This window comes from Vidua macroura, chromosome 3, assembly GCF_024509145.1.
Source record: "Vidua macroura isolate BioBank_ID:100142 chromosome 3, ASM2450914v1, whole genome shotgun sequence".
Lineage (NCBI taxonomy): Eukaryota > Metazoa > Chordata > Aves > Passeriformes > Viduidae > Vidua > Vidua macroura.
In genome coordinates, this window is record NC_071573.1 from 30,338,143 (window position 1) to 30,355,839 (window position 17,697).

A 17,697-nucleotide genomic window follows, 5' to 3' on the forward strand; every position below is an offset into this window, starting at 1 on the left:
AAGGCAATAATCCTCAAGAGGACCAGAAGAGAGCCTGCTGCATGCAGCAAGTCCTTGCAGCAGGCAGAGAAAGTATGGCAGAGCTTTAGGTAAGTGGGATATAATTAGCCATGTTGGAATTTGACCAGGATATCAGGGTTAACACCCCTGCTCCTGTGAGAAGTGCCTTGGGAGCTCCTCAGCAGCAGGCAGCCAGGACCTCTTGTTTTCATCACATTCCAGGCACTACATGACAGCTACCCAAATACACTTTGCCTTAATGAAACAGAAAGGCACATATGATATCTACAATTTGGAACCAAGGTATAGACTTCATCCCAGAATAGATTAATTCAGATTTGTGAATTATTCAGAGTGAAAAAGGACTTCTGTATTTTGGTTCTGGACCTTATCTATTGTGAAATAGTAACAACAAAATCAGTCACTGCTGAAACTGTGGAGTCCACAAGCTTCTTGAACAGCTTGATGTGCTTGTGGTTGACTAATAAGTCTAAAGGTGGCCATTTCTTGCATTGGGCAAAATCAAAATGCTTTGCCTGCAAAATCTGTTTGGAAAGAGCTGTGGTCACGGGCATTACACAGGACTCCGGGTTGTGCAAGGAGATTGATGTGCAGGCGGAAGTCCCAATACTTACAGCATCCCAGAAGACTCACCCAGCTGCTTCCTCTGCATGTGCTTTTCAACTACTTATGTTTCTATCTTAAATGAGCTGCTCTAGCTCTTGCACTATGAGCTAGTTGCCTTCCTGAGGCCTTTTCTAGCCCCAGGTTTTTATTACTTTCCTGTGAGTCATGCATACCATGGATTGATGCAGCTCTGCCCTGCCCAGGAAGATTGCAGGGACAAACAGCTGCTGGTGGTGGGAGGAATGAAGCTTCTTTAATTCCTACAGTAAATCTCTGCTTGCTACCAGCAACAACCAGAAGGTTATGGAAAAGCAGCCAAGAATTTTGCACTGATTAGTGTATGGACAGTGAAATTTGCTGTATGCCAATGTTTTCCATAACCTGTAATTATTAAATTGGGTAAACTGTATTCGCCTTGCTTCAAATCTGTACATTTGTCACCAGAAATTTCCAAACAATTCCATTATTCCTCCACAGACAGGAGAGTGTGAACACTGGCAAAGTTTAGACCTTCTTATTTTATACATGTTTCCATATGTTGGGCATGGAAGAGAAACATATCATTTCTTTCTCAAATGTATTCCCTCCTGTGTAATGTGAATGTATTACGTGTACTCATATTCCAAGGCAATAAGATTAGACAAATTACTGTACTCTAAAAAGTGACATTAAAAATTGCCTCTCCATCTTTATTAGCTTACTTTTTCTCAGTCAAATATGTTTGGCTTACAAGAAAAATGATGTTTTTCATTCTGACCTCAGGCTTCCCAAATTCAAACAGAGCTATGGGTCAATAGCTGAAAGAGAAAAGGTTTGTCAGAATGATTCAGATCCTTTTTGACACCTCAGCATCTTCAAATTACTGCTTATGTCAGGCATTGGTTATGCCTGACAGCGAAAAGCTGGGAACAAGCACATGGTTCAGATGATGATCTGTGCATAGGAATTCAGATAATCTTGTGGTAGCTCTGCTCCACTCCATGTGAAACGAAAAAGGAACATAACTTTTTTTTGTCACTGTAGCTAAAGCAGCAGAGTAAGACAAGAGTCAGCCAATATAACGAGTTAGAAATGTTTTATATTAGCTTTACATAGCTGAGTGAATGCGAATCTTTTCTTCATGTTTTGTGCCAACAAGTGTTGTGGAGACTATCTGTAGGCAATACATACCAGGGAAAGTGATTTTGCTACATGGTTATTAAAAACCAATACTGCCACAATTGCTTGGCTAGAAAGGGCTGTACAGAAGCCATCTTCTTTCTGATGGCTGTGGGCAGCAGCAGAAGTAAGGGATTCCACATGGGCTTTTGTGTCATTGCAAATCCAACAGGTCTCCCTCCAGCTGGCAGGAGCCCAAGAGCAGATTCCCAGGTCTGTCTAGGCCCTGAAGAAGGATGGGTGTTTGATAGAAAAATGAAATTATCTTCTTTTCAGCTTCATGGTAGTTTTAATAAAGTGTTAATAGAGCTGGGCATGTAGGCTTTGACCTTTAAATTACCATTGGCCACAAGATGAAGACCAAAAATAAGATATCTGTAAAGTGGCACATCCAAGACAATTCACAACCCACAGCTGCCTCTCCATTTAGAGACAGCCATCTCTTAATGGGCTCGAGTTAGCTCCCTATTTCTGGGCACAGTGGGGTATGTGTGGTTGCTGCAGCCTTGCTGCAGGACTGGGGACCCTTCATGAAAACTGCAGGTAGGGGACATCCTGTTCCATCCTCTAGCTGTGGGGGACTGGGAACTGAAACTGTGACTACAGAGAGAGATGTTTGCTCTGAATTTAGGAAAAAGAGCAATTAAGGAAAAGTCATGTTGAATCAAAGGAAACAAATAAGTAGCCAAAATACAGCAGCTTTTGGTGCAGGAGATGGTGGCCAGTTCAACACCACTGGCTCTGAAGTGCTTTACCCTGGGAATGGGCTGTTTGTGCTTCTTCAGGCTCAGTGGCTTTGAACAAGAGGCACAATTGCAGGGACTGCTGCTGTCAGGCTTGCCTGTGGCTGAAGGTGGATGTCCAGGCTGATGGAAGACACCTGGTGGGTCAGAGCAGTGAAGCAGGGACATGTGGGTGGGACAGCCAGGCTGCCATCACTGCTGCTGGCAGGTAGGGTGTGCCACAGCTGCCCCTCCTCACACTGGCAAATTCACCTGTCTCACAGGCAACCAGGTGATGGCAAAGCTCTCCAACCTGGCTGGAAATGGCTGGGTGGTAACCCTTGAAGTAGACCATAGAAATGCTGCTACATAGAGGCCATGCGTTCTATTCTGTTCCATAGCAACCAGACATGGAACTCAATAAGCTTTAGCTAACGTAAGCTGTTTTGTGCCTTCCATCAAGACAGAAAGCTGCAAACAGGAGGACCTGGGCTGAGCACCAGGCAGGAAAACAGGAGCTCTCCAATGGTGGTCCATGCTCTGTTGTGGCCCAAGGCAGCTCCCTCAGCATGACATCATATCAACTTCCCCTGGTGAAAGTGGGAATAATACTCACTTCCCCCTTCCCACCATCAGTCTGTTTCCACAGTGCTGGGAAATTCTAAAATTGCTTCTTGAGCTTAATGATGTTTTTTTCCTGGAAATCCCCCAGATGACAGTACATCAGCAAAAGAATATTGACATGGTCTGGGTACCCCCAGATGTGCTGTGACAGGAGGCTGCACTGTTAATCATACTGTCACAGCCCAGGTAACTGGCACAGGAAGGGCAAATGAACAAAATACACAGGGTGGGGAATTCTTTGGTCATTGAGTAAATTGGAGAAACTCAGTCCACAGAACTGCTTTTCTTTTCAGGAGGAATATTGTGATGTGGAATTTTGTTCCATGATTGTTTTATGTAAAACATTTATTGAAAATTAAAACAATTTAATTTGAAATAGGTCACAGGCAGTCTGGGCAAGTAAGTGATCTGTGTTTTAACAAAGTGTAATTACATCAACTCACAGATGGCACTCTGAATTTTGGAAAGCTCATTCTGCTTTAAGGTTTAGCACTTGGGATTAAAGACAGTACAGTATAACTTAAAAGATTTAAGAATTATACTCTAGGAAGTCATGCTGTAATAAGCTTTAGATCAACAGTTCATATAGCATCATGGGACTCTCAGACCCCCAAGAGAAAGAGTTCTAATATACTGTAACCTACAACTTTCCCCTTGAAATGTCTTAGTTCTGCAAAGCAATAAACCAGTCTGGACTAAGTTACTGAAGGTCTTTGAAGTACTGGAAGACCCATAAATAAGGTGAGTACTTTGGAAGGGGGGGCTCATTTTGTGGTGTACATATACAACTATTTCATAGTCAAGTTGATTTGTAGCTGCCTGTATGTCAGTTTCCTGGGAGCAATAAATCTTCATTCAAGCAAAACTAAAATGTCACTAGTATTTATTTCATACATTTTTTACCCCATCAGGAGAAGAAAAAGTCAGAATTCATGTAAACGTCTATGCCCAGCTTGCAGCTCTGTGCTAAAACTAGGCTTCATAGTATGAAATTTTTATAAATCTAAAATGTAAACATTGGGTAACAGATGTATCATTGCATGGCCAAAAAAGAGTGGTAACTGTCACTGGAGAAATAAAACTGAGTTATTGTTTCCAGTTTCAAAAGAACAGCAACAAGTCTAAAAAACTATATGTGATCTTTGTCCTTTTTTCCCCCTCAGACACCTGCACTCATCTAATGTTTCACTGAGCCCTGAAAAATAAATGCATAGCTTCAGTCTCCTAATCCATGTGGCTCCAGAGACCACTGTTACATGAGAACTTAAACTGATGATGCTGAGCGTCCTAGGGGCAGCTTAATCTTTTTTAATTCAAATCAACTGAGTCCCATGTGGCGCTAGGATGATACTCTATATGCTGCAATCAGACTGACCTAGACTTCTTGTGCTCTAAATGATTAATGAAACTGCCTCCTAGTTTGTTTCTATGGTGATCCGAAACTTGACACGATGTAGGAATCTGCCATTCACGCTGAATGAAATGAGGAGGAGATAGCCCAGGAACAAAACTCCATCAGTTGTACAGAGAAGGCTCAATTTTAAGTCATTAGTCTCCTTGTACTTGGGTTGTTGACTCTTGAAAATAAGAGTGAGATAAAATATCCAAGTTAATATAGCTTTAATTGGGTAGTTTACTAGTAAATTGTTTCAGTATTAGAAAAATGAGTTACTCTGAATAGAGCTTTCTAAGTTTTCTTTTGATGGGCAAATGTGGGACAGTGCTAGAGAAATAGCTACAGAGTTTGCAGTTTCCTATAAAGAAGCTGATTCAACTGTGAAAGCCCTGCAATGCCTTAAAATAGTAGAAATCATTCTCGAAGAAAAAAACCCACAAAACTTAGGAAAAAAAAAAAAAATCTATGTTCAGGTTTTATTGAGTCCATGAAGAAGACTTCTTGTATCCTGCATTTTGGTACTGCCATTTCAAATAGAGAGTGATTTACTTCACTGCAGTTCTTTGAGGCTTTCAAAGCAAATAAGTGACTTTCAATTTCATTTCCGGAGGGAGCACATTACCAAACTTTAAAATATTTTAGGTAGTCCTGGAACCACTGATGAGTATCTTTAATCACACTTAGGTCTACCTATAGTGCTAAGGTAAAAAAACACTTGAAAAATAATCAGTAAACTAGTGTAGCTGCCGCAGCAGCCACAACACCATGAAGCCCAGATCAAACCATCTGCTTGAATTTTTACTCAGAGAGGCAGGGTAGCAGCCCATGCTGGATTCCAAGAGTCTACTGCTAAATTGTAGGCAGTGCTGGCATTAGTTTGTTACTGAAGTTGACTTGTTCTACTGCTGTAGCTTGAGTGCATTTAGAGCAGGCCTCTTTTGCTCCTTTATACTCCCAGGCAAACACATTTGAGGTCTTGTTGAGCCAAACCTCAAAGACCATCTAACAATGTGCAAAAGCAATTTTTTTCTGAAGACAGTGAGCACAGTGGAGCCCTACAAGCTCTGAGATAATTTGGGGTGTTCTTTCTGTCTCTATAACTTAACACTGCCTTTATTGCCTTCCTTCCAAACTCCCAAGCACTGAGCACACCACTGTTTTTGTCCTTTCACCAGATCCTGTCTCTCCACCAACACAGTGAGATGCTGCTGCTCTTTCCCCTTCCACGTCTGTTTAAAGGGAACACTGTTGGCTGAGTATTTGCCTCTGGCAAGGCTAGCCCAGCACTGATCTCACTGCATCTCTCAACAGCTTTTCAGGAGGGCACAGCACACCCAAATCATCTCATCGCTTCATCTGGAATCAATCACAGTAGGTCCACTGATGTCAAGAAAACTATGCTCATTTGCATCAGCACGTGACCTGGTACTATATCTTTGTGATCTTTAAATCAACAGTGTTCCCATTGGGATTCATGATCTCAGAGGAATCTAAATCCATTTTCTAATGTATTTAACCAGTGTCTGCCATTTTTCTTTCCTATCATAAAAAACATTGTGGCTACTGACCCAAATTCATAACAACTCAAATTCTTTTGATATGAACTTCTCTTAATATTGAACCCTGCATTCTGAGACTTTAAGGATCCAGACTTTAGCAGAGGTTCTAACTGATACTATATTTTTTAATAAATCAGTTATCTTTGCAGATGTACAATACTTAATGTCCAGAATTTTGAAAGGAATCTGAAGTACTTAGTATTTTCTAATATGACTTCATAGACATTGCAAGGCTTCAATGTTTATGCATGGTTCCACTACTTATACATTGCTCCTGTATTTCTTCAGCTGTTTTTGAAAATTCTTGTTTATGTAATTGCCACATGAAGGTATTATGGTGCAATGGTTTGCATTTTTAACAAGTTTTATTTCCTGAGATCAGATAATACTGTAAGTACTTCAATTATAATTTTTAGAAGAAAAGGCAGAGAGAAACAGAAATTCTTTAGGATTTCACAGACAACCAAATCTGGAAATCTGTACCCAGATTCCATTTTTAGTACAATTCTTATCTGAGGGAAGAGTTCGAATTTGCTTAGAATATCTTGGATTAGTAATAATATAAGTACATGTCTCACTGGAGTTCTTAGAAGGATTATTGGAAAAAACAGTAATTTTCCTTGGGGGAAAAAAGAAGTTTTTGTTTGCTTTTGCAAGAAACAGAGACAAAAAGAATTCAAACAGAACAGGAATATTTGATGGCTGTACAGGACTCTTGGGAAGTGTGTGAGACCATGTTCCTGTGATGCCTGTTTGGGAGAAGCCTTCCTTCATGGATTTCCGCATACTAGGCCTTTGGGTTCTATTTATTTTGCTTCACTCTTACCAAAATAATTTATCAGACCAGTGGGAGAGGGACAGTGGCAGTCTTCTTATCAGGACCCTCACCTGGGATGCAGGAGACTCAAGTTCGACTCACTGCTTCAAACCATATGGGCCAAACTCCTGCAATTTGTGTCTGCAGAACAGCCCTTCTCAGATGAGGATTCAGTGACCATAATGATTACAGGCCCTGTCTCTTTTGTGCATAAAACCAGCCAGGAAGGAGGTGAGAAGCTGAACAGCATTGTGATCAATTATTTTAGCTTGTGTCCTTTTTTGGAGGTAAGTCTGCATGACAAACCTTAGTGTCTGCCTGCCTCCACCATTCCAGGGAAGCTGTCTGCTTCCTGGGAGGGTGAACTAAGCACAGTGCTAATTTCTTTGTGTTTGTGTCCTTTCCAAGCAATTACACCTGAGCCTCCAGAGCAAAAATTAAGAACCGTGCTTACATGGGTGAGCAGCAGAATCACCTTGCTGAGGATTCTGCCAGGGCAGCCAGGTGAATTTGATGCCACCTGCCAGAAGTCATGCTGACAGAAATTTTCATTCTCTGAACTTAAGTCCCAGGGTCATTTGGGAATAAAACAGTGCATTGAGCAAGGTATCAGTGGGACTCTGCTTCTTACATGTGGCACATTTTTGGGAAATAAAAGCTTTGCATCCTCTCAGGCAGGAGAATGCTCTCTCCTGGCAAATGCTTCACAATGCAGTGAGAGCTACAAGCTCTCCTGGGAGACTTTAGCAACATTTTCTTTATGTTTGAAGAAAATTATGTCCTGTGATCCTCGTAGGAACAGAAAATACCTGTTTCCAGTTCAAGGAGACAGTGCCAGAATGCAGACATGAAGAACAAAGTCCAAACAGGACTCTAATGGTAATGACAATGATCCCTTAAATCTTCATGACAGGAATCTGTCTTGTTACAATGGCTCCAGTGATATTTTCCCTGGGACAAGGATAATTTCCATCATTTGAATGCTTCTTTCTATATCTTCTGAAGACTATGTATGCAGAGGTGAAGGGTGGATCTTCAGGAGACGTGACAAGTGTTGAGGTATCATTTGGAAATCACTCACAGCTGGGATACACTAAAAACCCTTTAAATCTGAGGAACCAGTAGTCATATATGAGTACAGAAGCTGGCAGTCTGGTAAGGAGGGGGCATTGTATACCAACTGTATATAATTTTTTTGCACAGAGCAGCTCCTGCCTGCTCCCATTGGCAGCTGAGGGAGAGGCAGTGTTAGCACATGGACTTACAGAGCAGCAGTGAGGATTTGTGGTGACTAATTATTTGAATATGAATCAACAATGCAACACTGTGGCAAAACAAGGCAAATGCTCAGCACTGAGTCACATTAATAAGAATGTCACGCATAAAAGAAATGAGGTAATTATTCTGCTCTACTTCACTTGATAAGCCTCTGCTGGAACGCTGCATGCTGTTGTGAACACCGCATTAAGAAAGAAATACATACTAATTGGAGAACTCAGATGAGAACAACAAAAAAGAGAAATTATTTGGAAAATAACACTTGTGTGTATGACTGTTCATGAACACATGAAGTGCCATAAAAAAACGGAGCAATTATTCTTATTATCTTAATTCTATACTAATACAGTCATTAAGTAGGGAAGAAATTTAAATGGGCAATGACAGGGTCACAGGCTGACAAGCAACATAGAAACAATACTTTCAGAGCAAGAGGTCAAAAAACCTCTTAGCATCACCATTTGTAGAAACAAACCGAACCAGCCTGGACAGTAGAACTGGCTGGAGGACAATTGATTTCATTCTCCAAATGTTTCTGAGGTTTCCAAATTTATCTTCATGTCAAATCAGAAAACGTCTACATTCTCTGTAGAGGAAAATGCTATGAAAGTGGCACATTAAATAAAAGTTTTCTGTTTAACAAAGTGTATTTTAAATGAAATTATTTTCTATTTTATGTTATAATGAAAAGTGATGTGGAAAGAGAAAAAACAAAACAATTATCCTAAAGGTGACAAAATGGAATATGTCCACAATATACTCAAACATGAAAAGGAGATTTAAAAAGAATTCAAAAGCATGATACCATAAAATAATTTCAACTTTCAGTAGAACATTATTTTAAAATTAATTGTATAATTTATTTTATTTTACCTTAATTTATTGTACCTTATTTTTATTTTAAATATATTTAACAATATTTATTTATATTTTATTATATTTAATAAAGAGATATTATATATTTATATATGTTATAAATATATTTTAATAAAAATAGTTATATATAATATGTATTTATATATTTTAATATATTCAATATATTTATATTATTATATTTTTATATTATTATATTTATTTTTATTTTTGTGTCACATGCTCATCAGGGAAGATTTAGGAAATGTATCTCCTGTTTTGAGACTTGTAAAGTTATTGTATAGCATGGGAATCAAAGGAAGGTCTCTAAGGATTGCTCTTGAAATTAGAAGGTGCTTTTGGAGTCAGTACTCTCTACTTCCAGTTTTCAACAGTTTATTTCTAGTACTCGTAAAATACCTGAGAAAGCACACAGATCTAAAATTCATGCAGTGCTGTTGATGAAACAAGCAATTTAACATACACTCTGTTAGATTTCAGCAGTGAAACTGTCCAATTTAAAATCTCATTGTGGCTTTTTACATTTGTGTAGGAAAAAGCTGCTTTTTAGAAAATATCCACTCGAAGCTACTGGAACAAACAATGAGAAGGACAACACAGCTGTATAAGACTGGATGCTGCTTTTTGGCCCTCATGGTTATGCTGCCCCTTCTTGCCTTCAGATTACTACATTAGCAAATTGCCGTCAGTTCTCTGAGCGTGGCATTGGGCCTTTGCAGCCCTGGGGATATCAGTAACACAAAGATTGCCCCTTGCCAGCTGCAATGACCTGTGCCCTACAGCTCTATCTATCACATAAAAATGCACTGCTCTGCTACTGTCACTTTTCACAGCTCCAGCTCAATATCTCTCTTCAGGTTTCCTGCTGACTGACAATGTCAGTTACAACATTTCACACAATTTTTCTTCTCTATGTGTGAAATTACATATCCAAGAACTGTGAAAAGAGAATCAGCAGGTTCCTGCTACTTTCTCTCTGTAAGGAAAAAGAACTAGCTGCCATCTAAGGAAGCAGCACAAGGCAATAACTCCAGGGGAAAAAATCTATGAATACTTGTTCACATTTTTAAACACATCTGCTATGATTCTCTTCAAACTGTTTGTTGTCAGAAAAGGCCCACAGACACTACTTACCTTAAACAATTAGCAGAGATTAATTCTTGAATTCTTAATTTTCAGTATTTTGACTGGAAAGATTATCCTAAGAATAATGTTTATCCAGAAAATTCCAAGTTTTAAATGCTGCTTACTGACAATGTACAGAATAAGAATTATTTGCCTGGTAATTTCAGTCAAGTAAATATGGCAGGTCTATAAACAATGCACACAACAAAGAAGAGAAAAAATGTATTTACAGACAACAATTATCTTATTTCTTCTGCTCAGCAAAAGTAAAGTAGGATAGATGTTATAGCTGCAGACCCATGGCTTTTTGTTCTATGCACTGACTTAGGAAAAAGACATTAACTTGTTCACCAAAATACAGCCGACCCATTTTCATTATGTTCGGTGAACACATTGCACAGTTACTTATCCTGACACCTGAGAGAGAGGCCAGGTGAGGGTATTGAGCGTGGTGAAGATATGTGGAATGCCTTGCCATGTTCTACACCTCTGGTTTGGTTTTTTTGAGTCATTGAGATTATGCCCTTTGAGCCACAGCATCAGCACAGCTCCCAGTGATGGGGCTATGGAGAATTATGTAGGGTGAGATGAACATTTTCTCACATGCTTCCCTTCACAAAAAGATCCCCCAAACAATCAACAAAGAAAAGGAAGATCAACACAAGCAATGTGTTAAAGTAATTAACTGACTTACAGTTAATTAGAAAGATGGAGCAAGGACTCACTCCAAAAACTTCCTTTCTGCTTGTAAAGCAGCAACCAATTCCCCACTTAGGAGGCATTCATGCCATCTACCTCAAATGCTTACACAGAGATACCAATGGCAAGAGGGTATTTTGTATATTGTTTTTGCTCCCATTAATGCAATTGAACATTTGGGAAACAAGGACAAGAGGCAACTTCTTACTGATGGCAGGAATTTATTCTAGGGGTGTTTGACTGAAATCTGAAGAAAGAAATGTTTGCTCATAAAGGAGTAGAGTGGAAATGGAAATGCCTGTGCCATTCTGAAACCCTACCTGTAATGTACCAAGTGAGTTTTTACCAATGTACCATTGATAAAAATGAGTGCCACATAACAATTTCCTCACCCCCACTTTAAATAATTTTACAATAATTAATTCCTATTAATGTAAATTTGATTTTGTATGTTTTAAAATTGTATTTCTTGATAGTGCTTGTTCTTTTCTTTGCCCATTTCCTAAGCAGTCCCTGCAACTAAAATAATGTTCTTATGCCTAAATTATGCTGCTCTTAGCATCAAATTTCAGGCAGTTTTTAATTATAAGAAAATAGATATGTAACTTAGAGCTTCCCCAGGCTAATCTTTGCATATGTTACCAGGACTTAACTCACCAGATCAAAACAGGTCTTGCAGTCCTTGGAAGAGATCTGTGGGCTGTATTTTTACATGAATAAACTGTTCTTGTACACTTTCTCCAGTCCTTTAACATGATCAGTCTCTTCTTTAGAATTAGACACAAATGTCCTCTCCGATTTTATCTGATTGTCATGGTGATGCATTTAATATATTGTGTGCTTTGTAACAGTTTATGTCCATGTCCTACAAAGCAGTAAAGAGGTTTTTATTTTTATTAGCAAACAACACAGTCAATGGGGGTTTCATACCATACTGTGGGTTTTTTTCCCTTGAAGGTAACTGAAGAGTAAAGCAGAACTGCAGGACAATTGATACCCTTCCTAAACGTTCTTTTCTAAGTTATTGCCCTGGAGACTGTAAGTGTTCAACTGCCACAGGCAGCACTTGAATATGTCTAGAAACAAAGAAATATTTTAAACCCCAGAGACCCATTCAGGTTACAGATGACCTGACACACTGTACTGGTAGATTTTCAAGATTTGGACCTCCAAATCCAGTTTAGCCCGGGGTTATATTCAAAAGTCAGTCCAGGAAGGAAAGGTGTGTGCCAGTCTTGTTTTCTAGCATGTCATAGTCACTGAAGAATTTTTCTTTACCCTTTTGAAAACAATGAGACAATTAGAAGTTGTAATTTTGTATCTATTCACTTTTATTCATGGGTGTCCAGCCTTGAAAGGCCATTCTCCATAACCACTAATATTTCATCTTTTAAATGTGAGCTTTTGCTGCAGACTACCACACTTCTGTGTCATGTATGATCAAACTACTTGGCAGGGCAGCAAATTTGATTTGCACTAGGAAAGGGATATTACGCATATAAAATTTCACAGTTCATTTTATATCCTAATCATCAGAAGCCCTTATTTGAGGTCTGAACCAGAGGGATTTTCTGCTCAGAAAATCAGTGTATCCAATATCAAAATATTTCAAAAAGTTAATTTCACTTCATCCTTCCAAAGTCAGTTAATGAAAGGTGCAATTCTAGTGAATTTGGTCACAAAACTCTCTGAGTCCTCTTTAGTTTCATTAAGAGAGCGAATTAATGTAATGTTAGATGCTGACATTTAAGGGTCACTGCACTCCTATACATTGCAATAGAATGGATACCCATTAAAAATATTATAAGACTAATCCTGCAAAGGGTGAATCAGAAGCTGAGGATGCTCAGGCCTCCTTAGGGGCTACTGATTTCTAGACAGATCTCTAATGACTCAGCTCTGCTCTTCTGATGCTCATGTTCTCCATCTTGTTGTGACTGCTCCTTGTTCTTGGCTCACTGTGAGCTTCACAGGGATCAAAACCCTGCCTTCAGGGATGTGCCTGAACCCATATTCATTTCCTGAAGAAATAATGCCTATTTTCAGAAAAACCCCTGCTACTCAAAATTAGCTGAGCCCTCTTTTTCCTTTGTTGAGGCGGTTCAAAGGGGAAGTGATTTGAAAAGTCTATGAGGCAGACCTGTCAGCATTTTTCCTCATGGTTACAGACAGCCAGGAAAGAAAGAGCAGAGTACTTGGATGAGATTAATCTGTCATGGCAAGAGTATTTATTTTACTGACCAAAATCTTAGTTCTCCCACCTCTTCTCTCTACAGCTGTGGACCATTTTTGGTATATCTTTCTTAATGTATAACATGCTGAAGTAAAATATCTTTAATGTTGCTGATGTTTGGAACTGAGTGTGGCTGAGATGGTGTGCCACTGAGTACAGTTTGGCCTTCTGGTAGAACCCACACAACTTTTGGCTCAACAAAGGCTTAAATTGCTGCACACCCACACTGGGTTCAAGGTGCTGCAGACCTTAAGCTGATGCAGAGGATAACAATCATAGAATCTCAGGTCTGTTCTTTTGCCCACATTAGCAGGTGTCTTCACTATGGCTGCTAAGCCTGTCCAGTCCTCAGACTCCCTGAGTGTCTCACTGAGGGATGTGTAAAAGTTGCTGAACATATGCTCTATTTTTATAAAGAAAACAAAAAAACTTCACTGTGTTGGTGTTCTTCTCATGTGTTACTCACCCAGCGTGAAGTCAGCAGTTCAGGGTGCTCAGGCTGTCTTCTGGCTGTTGCCACTGGCCTCCTGAGTAACAAAGCTTGTTCTGAGCTCCCACCCAGATCTGCAGAACTGAACCTCTGAGTCCAATCCTTAGTTAGAGTCCTCTTAAACCATGCACAAAATCGGCAAGGGGATGCTGAGAGCTGGATGCTGACCTGAGAATCAGCATGGACCTGCATTAAAATCACAGGCAAGTCACTTCAGATTCAGTTGTTCTAGCTGTACTGATTTCTCTTTGAACTCTGAAGATCATGACTGAGAAATGAATGCAGGCACCAAACCTGAGTACCAACTTTTATAAAACCCTGACTGAGAAGAAAACCATTAAAACCTGACTTACATCCATACTTTGACACACACCTGTGGAAAACGATTAGCATTTTAATTATAACAAGCTACTTTGTGTTTTAAAATAAATAATTAAAAGTCAAAATAATATTTGATTGTTGTGATTCATTCAGTTTTAAATCACAATCCAGTTGTGATTAATTTAAACAATGTGGGTCTTGATATATCCATTTAATAGGGCAGGATAAATCCCAGATACATTTAAAACTGCAAGTTACAGGATTTGTTGGTTTTTTTTTTTTTTTAATCATCACATCTAGTTCCAAAAACCATGCTTGTAGAAAAATATTATGTATTATATGCAAAGTTTTAATAGTTTTCAGATAGTTCTCTATACCTTTGGCATAATTTAAGTCTGTAAATTTCCCTAGACATTGTGGTGCACAATTTTAGACTGATCAAGAGAAAATAAATCCAGAATGAGCCCATCTAGCAGTTTCCAAATTATGTCTGTGCTGGAAGATGCAGTCCTTTAGGGTGTCTTGGTGTCTACAGTACTACTGATAAGCCCCAATTTTTGACAGAAATGTCTACACATCCTGCTTCAAAGCAGGACAACCATTTCAACCCAAGAGCCAGAAGTTATTACCAATAAACCAGTCTCCAACCATGAGCTCATAGTTCTAAACTACTGGTTATGCAGGGAAGAAGTAAAGCAGTAAAGCACTCCTGGTCTTCATGAGCACCTCTCCCTTTCCTCTTCCACTCCAGTCCTTTCCTCACACAAGGATTCATGCTGAAGTAGAAGACTGTCTGGGCAGTCACTCCTCGCAGTCATTTCTGCCTCTGTGATTGTATCAGCAGAGTCAACTGAGGAGAGCAGATACTTCAAGTTATTTTAGACAGGAAATCAGGAAGCTACATGACCAGCCTGGAAGAGGCTGCCTACATCAAGCCAGAATCAGGCCTGTGTTCTGCAGTATCACACTGTCCTATGGTATCTCTGAAGGTTGTGACAGCTTTGAAATTATTGTTAACAAAGTGGACTATCTGTGACTATCTTTACATCTAGAGGACACTACCAGAGAACTGTGCAAAATACAAATCATCAAGACGCTTAAATAAGTGTCAATATTTCATTACCACAGCTTGTGTCCAGCTAATTTTCCAGTCTTTTCCAGGCCAGCACTTGTAATGAGTCATTGACAACTAGCACAGGAAGTGCACGTCGTTTACAGGCCTACCAAGGACGCTAAGCATGAGTTCACTTTTCAAAAATCCCTGAGATTCTGGGACAAATAGTCACACACTGGGAGTTCCATCCATGATGCCTTGGTCTTCTGGCTGAGTGAAGGTAAATGGCATTTTTCTGCTACTATGACCACAGCATGTAACGACATAGTGTAACCACAGATGGTAGCACCAGCCCTTCAGAGGAGCTGCTCTTTCCTTCTTGCTTCCTCATACCTTTCCCTCAATAATTCTTATGCTATAAGGAATGTTTCCACAGGACTCTGTGGGTTATATGTATTGAAAGATCAAAGCCTCATATGGAGAACTATTGGATCAACCAAGCTGACTTTTTACAGTCCCTAGGCACCAAATTTCAAGACTTATTTTCCAAGCCCTTTTTCAAATGGGACACAGGAGAGTTTGTACAGTGTGGTATCCTCACAGTTCAAGCACATATCTGAGCAGAGAAAACATTCATCCTTTTTGTTGCAGACACCCGATTGGATATGCTATGTTCTTTCAACTGCTTGATTGCTATTTGGCAGTAGTTTCTGAACAATTTCAAATTTAATGGTTGTGTGTATCAAATAAAAGGCCTGCAGTAAAGCAGACTCCAAGGATATGAATATTTTATGCTTAGATCTAAAATTAATAACTGCTGTTAGTGCAAATAAGTAAAAGAAGTAATATGTCATCACTGGACTTTTGTTTAGACTAATTTATGTGATATCTGCTCTACATCAAGCAATACAAACATTCTTCTCTGGCTCCAATATTAGTATGTACATTTGGAATGAAAATAGTATGACAGGAAAAGCAACCTGTTATGCTTTTGATTTTGACTAAAACACTTTTTTCAGGAAAGAATGAATTTATTTAAGGTAATAGAGAAACAGTGTTCTTTACCTCAAGAACTTCCATCCACCCACCTCTCCATCCATCCAAGCTGAAAATCACAATGCAGGACTAGAGAGTTAGTCCTTCCTAAGGAAATGTAAGCATTTCCTTGAAGCACATGAGATATAGATTATTACCTCTCTTGCCTAAAACAATGTTCACTCCCAGCAGACTGTCCTTGGTATGATTTGTAAGCTATTCATAAGTGGGATACTTGAATTTCTTCTGGAGAAGGCTTTGCCAATCTGTCTAAAATATTAAATAAAAACTAACCAGACAACTTGAAAGCGAAGTACTGGGCCTTTCCTCTGCTTTCAGAGACTCATAAAATAAAGTGTTGTTAATTCAACCACTGCTGATTTTAGTGAAATCAAGTGAGAGGTGAGGTAGCAAGCCATACCCAAGGGAAAGGATATTTGCTACTGCAGCAGTCTTGTCAACAAGTGGGAAAAGCACAAACGAAAGCCTTATATGTCATGGAGGTCTCTCCCTGCGGCTTCACAGAGCCTTAGTGTGCACCATTTCCTCAGAAATCCCTTCAAAAACACTTCAGACACCCGTATATGATAAATATTCAGTGAGGTCCTTGGCAGAAGACAAAAGTTTTAGTTAACATAAATGACTGCTGTCTGCAGCAACTAGCAGGCTAGTCCATGGAGGGAGAAGCAATTTTTGATTTAGTCCTAAACAATACCTGGGTCCTCCTTCAAAATGAAGGATCACTCTTTCTGACCATAAAGTACTTGAAATCAACATTCCTATAGCAGTGAACAGCCAAAATTGTATTTTCAGAAGGAGAAATACATAAAAGTGAGAAATCCTGTTAAAATGGAATTTAATAGAAGAAATAAAAAAAAGAGTAGATCCTGTATTTATACACACTATTATAGTTTCAGAGTAATTGTATAGTACATATCTAAAAAAAACTTCAGAAACCAATCCTTAAAGGACCACACAAAAAGACAGCATGACAGTATAATATAGCAAGGGCAGCTAATTGGGGTAAGAAGAAATCCTTCAAACAGTGGAGCTCATGGGAAGCAATGAAGAAAATAGCAAAGAACATAAACCATAATAAGTCAAATGTCAATTCATAATAAGGCTGGCCAAAAAGATTTTAAGGAACAGCGCACAAAAGGAATAAAAGAGGGTAATAATTTTTTTTTCCAACACATTAAAAGAAATTCTGTCAGAGACATTGTAGGGTTGAGAGTTGATTGTGCCGTAATAGTAGTGCTTATGAATGACAAAGTAATGTGCATGGTGCAAGGAACCCTAATTGCACACACTCGGTTACGAGCTCTAGATAAGCTATTATCGCTGAAAAAGAGATCTGGTAGATTTTGTTGTTGTGGGTAGTGATGTAAATAATAAAGGGCCAGGAGACCTTGTAGCTCCTTTCTTGATAAGGCCTTTATTAAAAGATAGCCTAAGGGGGCAAGGGTATGTGGTTCGCAATGCCACCGCTACTCCGAGGTGAGCCGATGTCGCAGAGGAGGGGTAGATAATCCTGTTGATTACGGCAGGCTCGGACTCTTCACCGCCAGAGGATACGTCCAAAGACTCAATTACGGCTTGTTGGTCTAAGGAGGTTACTCCATTCGGACCTCTCTCAAGTCATGGCGACCAGCTGCAGGGGTATTGAAGGCTTTCTCAGATTCTTTG

At 39.3% G+C, this 17,697-nt stretch overlaps 3 long non-coding RNA genes across 4 annotated transcripts; 2 read left to right on the plus strand and 1 right to left on the minus strand.

Moving 5' to 3' along the window:
• Positions 1-1,687: 1,687 nt before the first annotated feature.
• On the minus strand, positions 1,688-2,874 carry LOC128805433 (uncharacterized). 2 transcript variants are annotated; one of them, XR_008436436.1, is made up of 3 exons: positions 2,767-2,869; positions 2,480-2,665; positions 1,688-2,011 (listed from the first exon to the last, which is right to left on the minus strand). It is a non-coding gene; the product is annotated as an uncharacterized LOC128805433 (long non-coding RNA). The 2 variants fall into 2 exon arrangements; XR_008436435.1 differs by having other exon boundaries at positions 2,480-2,874.
• A 266-nt stretch (positions 2,875-3,140) lies between these two features.
• Positions 3,141-7,184, plus strand: LOC128805689 (uncharacterized). Its single transcript, XR_008436523.1, has 4 exons — positions 3,141-3,317; positions 3,800-3,872; positions 5,839-5,952; positions 7,051-7,184. It is a non-coding gene; the product is annotated as an uncharacterized LOC128805689 (long non-coding RNA).
• Positions 7,185-7,856: 672 nt separating this feature from the next.
• Positions 7,857-9,668, plus strand: LOC128804473 (uncharacterized). Its single transcript, XR_008436089.1, has 3 exons — positions 7,857-7,962; positions 8,107-8,298; positions 9,587-9,668. It is a non-coding gene; the product is annotated as an uncharacterized LOC128804473 (long non-coding RNA).
• Positions 9,669-17,697: the final 8,029 nt, after the last annotated feature.